Genomic DNA, 5,602 nt, shown 5'->3' on the forward strand with positions numbered 1-5,602 from the left:
TCCTTCCTTTCCTCCGTTGATTGCTAAAAAATTTTAGTATCCGCTAGACACTGCTTTGATAACAACATACGACCCTTCCCATTTAGGAGAGAACTTAGGAGCAGACATGTCTTGTTGAATGTGCTTTGCCGTCTTTAATACCAAATCTCCTACTTGAAATGTTCGAGGTCTTAGCATTTTGTTGTAGGCTCTGGAGATCCTCTGTTTGTAAGCTTCCACATATTTTTCCACCTTGGTTCTCGTTGATTCAAGCATATCTAGATCAGAAATTATTGATCTGGAGATTTCAGCCTCATCCCATTGTACACCACTGGATGCTGCAATCCTGGCTGAGGGAACTTTGATTTCTGCTGGAAGTATGGCGTCGGCTCCATAGACAAGGGAATATGGCGAAGTACCGATTGAGCTCCTTGGTGCAGTTCTGTAAGCCCATAGAGCCATGGGTAATTGCTCATGTCATGATCGAGGATTGTCATGAATCGTCCGACTGATAATCCTGATCAAAGTTTTGTTGGTACTTTCTGCTTGAACATTTCCTTGTGGATACTAAGGCGTGGAGAAGATTTGTTTAATCCCATATTTATTGAGCAGCTTCTCAACATCTTGATTGGCAAAAGGAGTTCCGTTATCTGTGATGATATGCTTAGGAACTCCGAATCTGCATATTATGTGATCTTTGATGAAGGCGGCAATCGTAACTCCAGTAGTGCTTCGAAGAGGAATAGCTTCGACTCACTTGGTGAAGTACTCTGTCACAGTGATGATGTATTCATGTTGTTTTGAAGATGCTGGATTGATCTTCCCAATGATATCTAGTCCCCAACTGTAGAAAGGCCACAGACTATTCACAGAATTCAACGGGAGACAAGGAGTGTGGATGAGATTACCATGGGTTTGGCATTGGTGACACCTCTGAACGTGTGCGGCTGCATCATCTTCCATGGTCGGCCAATAATACTTCTCATGAATTTGAAAAAATAGTTTCCTCTTTCCTTGATGTTCTCCATCATGTACTTCCTTCAGGATTGTAGGGATTTCATGTTCGGATAAGCACCTCAGTAAATTTCCACCAAAACTTTTGCGGTATAAGATCCCATTGAGATAGACGAATCTCTTAGCTTTCTGAATGAGTTTGACTGCTTGCTTATTTTCCAGTGGTAGTTCGTTGTCCCGGAGGTATTTGATGTAAGGCTCCCTCCAGTCCCCAGTGTGGTGGACCGTTAAAACCTCCAAGTGATGAGGAGGTGTTTGGAAATCAGGACAAGATCCTTGTAAATCTCTTGACTGAGTCTCCATGGATGGCCAGTAGTACCCCATTCTTTGAAGCTTTCTGTAAAGTGTTACCACTAACGTTTGCCCAAAGACTTCCTAATGTATGCACTTGAGCTGTTCTTCCGCTTCGTCGCTCCCAAGACATCGTGATAGAGATCCATCAGGGTTTCGATAGTATAGCCCTCCATGAAGCAAGAAGTAGTTCTTCAATTCCTTGAGGCTGACTTGGCCTTCTGAAATAGAGCTGCTCAATTCATGAATGATGGGTGCTCGCCAATCATTCACTGGAATGTCTTCGATTTAAGTGAGCCAAGTCGAAGATACTGTACGCCTCTGTACAGTGATCGTTTTCTGTACTCCTTCGAATTGCAGCTTGGAGGCGAGAGTTTCTAGGAATTCAACATGCCTATTGTTAGTCCGTCCAGTATGGACGATCGTTGCGTCAGCAAAATAGGTCAACAGTCGCTGAGCTTCGGTTCTGAATGGAGCAAGTGTGATTTCTTTGAGAGAATATGTTCCATTCATCTGGTTGACCAATAATTTTGAATCTCCCCTTATCTCGAGGTGTGTTGCTCCTGCTTGCTTGGCCAAAGATAATCCTAATAGGAAGGCTTCATATTCCGCTGAGTTGTTGGTGCAGTGGAAATCCAACTTGAACGAATGTGAGAAAACTTCACCAGATGGAGACACCAGCACTATGCCCGCTCCTCCGGTGTCACTACTAGGGGTGGAAGATCCATCAAAGTATAGAAGCCATGTTTCTTCCTTGATGACCAAGATGTCTGGGAATTCGCCGGGCACTTCTTCATGTAGTGTTGTTGTGTCTTACCCTGGAAAAGCAGCGAGCAAGTCTGCGACCGCTTGACCTTTGATGGCTTTAGGTGGCGTGCAAGCTATGTCAAATTCTGACATCTGGAGTAGCCACTTCGCTGGTCTCCCTATCAAGGCTGGCTTTGATAGCAAGAACTTTATGGGATCAGCTTTGGAGATGAGTACGACCCTGTTAGATAGTAAGTAATGTCTGAACTTCTGGATTGCATGTACCAATGCCAGGCATGCCCTTTCGGCCTTTGGATATCGGAGTTGAGCATCTCTCATTGTGCGGCTGAAGTAGTAAATCGGTCGTTCGACGCCTTCGTCGTCTTCCTGAGCGAGGAGTGCGCCGATGGCGACGTCACTGGAGGCTGTGTAAAGAATCAGAGGTCGTCCCTGCACTGGAGACCTCATGACGGCCGGTGACAATAATATTGTTGTATTTTATGGAAAGCTTCTTGTTGAACAGCTGTCCAGGTGAAGCTTGCTCCTTTTTCAGCAGAGGTGTGAACGAAGAAGCAATGAGTTGAGCTAATCCAGGAATGAAGCGTCGAATATAATTTACCTTGCCCATAAAGCTCTGTAGTTCCTTCACGGTCGTGGAGGAGGCATGGTGGTAATAGCTTTTGCCTTGTCGGGTCGACTTTGATCCCTTCAGCCGTGACCAGGAATCCTAAGAATTTTCCGGAAGAAACTCCGAATGCGCACTTTAAAGGATTCATTTTTAATTTGTATTCTCTGCATCTTTCAAACACCTGCCTTAGAACTTCGAGATGAGATGCTCGAGTCTTCGATTTTACCACCACATCATCAACATAGTCTTCTACTTGCTTGTGCATCATGTCGTGGAATATGGCAGTCATGGCTCGTTGATAGGTGGCACCAGCATTCTTTAATCCAAAGGGCATCACAGTGTAGTGAAAATTCCCAATGGGAGTACGGAACGCAGTCTTGTTGGCGTCATGTTCATACATCTTGATCTGGTTGTACCCACTATAGCCGTCCATGAATGAGAACATACCGTGACCACTGGTTGCATCGACGAGCATGTCAATGTTGGGTAGAGGAAAATCATCCTTTGGACAACATTTATTCAAGTTCCTGAAGTCGACACAACATCTGATTTGACCATTTTTCTTCTTAACAGGTACCACATTTGCTAGCCACGTTGGATGAAGAATAGGCTTGATGAACCCTGCTGCCAACAGTTTCTGGATTTCGACCTTGATTTGCTCCTCGACTTCGTGTCTAAATTGTCTGGGCGGTTGTTTGACAGCTTTGGAACCAGGGACGATGTGCAGGTGATGGGTGACGAGTTTGTCATCCAGACCCGGCATTTCTTCGTACGTCCAGGCGAAGACATCTTGATATTCTTTCAATAATTTTATCAGCTCGGTCCGCTCCTCTGGTGATAGTGCTGAACTGATCAGGATTGGCCTTGGATCGTCTTCAGTCCCAATGTTGATTGTTTCAAGATCGTCAGTGGTAGAGTCAGTGCCGTCCTGTAGTTGTCGTGGGGCATCTGGACTTCTTCTTCAAGTGATAGCTCACTCTGACACGATTCTTCATGGTGGGGAGACTTTTCATCGTTCTCCCCGATTAATTGCTAATCTTTCCGTCGGCGATAAATGACTCTCCCTTCTACATCTCGATCGGTCGTGAAGTTTGACCCTGGAGTTGAGACTTGATCATTATGGCGTTTAGTCGGTGTAGTAGGTGACTTGATCATTTTAGCAGCTGAGGATGACGGATCGTTATCAGCCTTCTCGATAGTCTTCCAGCTTGGAAGTGGAGTACTGCGAATCCTGCTTGGAGGTTCCGGGACGCCTTTTGAGATTCAAGGAACTCAGTATCATAGACGGGAGCATAAGGAGATGATGAAGCCCGGAATGCGAACGATCTTGTTGTCGAGCAGGGCCTTCATGCATTGATGGTATGTTGAAGGAACCACCTTGTTATCATGGAGCCATGGGCGTCCCAGTATTATGTGGTAGTCAGGTTCTTGCTCGATCACATGAAACTTTTCTTTCGATCGAATTGGCCCCACCCTCAAATCTATGTATGCATATCCATATGTTTGGCTTTGACTTCCTTCAAATCCTGTCATTAGGATGGGATAGTGAACGATTTTACCTTGTGGGAATCTGGCCATCCTGAGAGTCTTCATAGTGACAATGTTGGTGGAAGCACCGGTGTCGACAAGAGCTCTTCTAAATTCGGTGCCTTTGATGAAACCAGTGACATACAATGCTCGGTTGTGTCCTTCATCCGTCATGCGATCTTCTTCTCCAAAAGAGACGTTGTCGATCGAATGCCCAGGCACTAGGGAGACTTCTTCAACTGATGGTGTTGGTGGCGTTATTTGCACGCTGGATGATATCTAGTTGAGTGCTGAAAATGTGTCTGTGCGCTGATCCCTGGAGAAGTGCAGGAGTTCACATAGATTTTCAATCAAATGTGTGACCTCTTGTTCCACCGGCTTCTCGTATGTGGTGAAGTTGTTGATTTGAGGGTCAGATGACGCTTCAGTCCCCGGTGTTGAGGCTTCTGGAGCGGAGATACCGCCTAACTCGGATGTTAATCTGATGAGAAAGTCGAGGATGTGGTTTATCATCTCCTTTATCAGGTCCATGTTCCTGGTATGAACCTCTAGGATTTGAGCCAACACTGCCAAAGTCGGGAACCCTCTGCCTTCCATGCCGCCAGGTGTAACATGAGGAATGTTGTCGTTTGAAATATTCAGATCTGAATTAGTTGAGTTAGTCTTAAGACCAACCATCTTGTGAAATTGTGAGATTGCAACCGAGAGAATGATCTCCCACTGCGGTCGCCAATCTGTAGATGGGGAAAAACGATTTGCTGGTTTTTAAGGAATTGAGGAGACGACCGTACGGAGGAGACTCCTCGAACCGAGCGAAATGTTAAACCTCACACATATGCACCGCTGCAAAGGGGGTGCTTTAGATTCGAGAGATCAATCTATAGTACTCCGGCCTAAATCAAGACAATGACCGTTCCAGAGTAAATTCGGTCACAAGAGAGGATGGGTTGATCTGTAGGACGGAAGCTGAGAAATGTGTGGAATCAATGGTAATCAAAGATTGTGGGTGTGTGAATTCTGAATATGATAAGCTCTGAGTGATTGAAATTGCTCAATTGAGAGTAGTTGCTCAATTGATAAGTTCATGATCTCGTGTTGTCAGTTTGACGTGAGATTGATGATACCGCTGATGCTGATGATTCAATCATGATTCAGAGACTTATTTATATTGCTGGAATTTTAGTCACCATGATTCCATGAAGTGTGACAGTTGATGGAATCAAGGAGTGGGGAAGTGGAGATCGTGTTTGAAACCAGTTGCTCAACGTGTGGAGACTTGGTCGATTTTCCACCCACTACCTCGTGAATTCCTTCAACTGATTGCACGACTTTCTCACATTCCATCGTGTATTTGAACACACGTGTCGTAGACCGCCGGACCAAAACCCTAAATGATATCCCCCAAGTGACACGATT

Source organism: Papaver somniferum, chromosome 1 (assembly GCF_003573695.1).
Source record: "Papaver somniferum cultivar HN1 chromosome 1, ASM357369v1, whole genome shotgun sequence".
Lineage (NCBI taxonomy): Eukaryota > Viridiplantae > Streptophyta > Magnoliopsida > Ranunculales > Papaveraceae > Papaver > Papaver somniferum.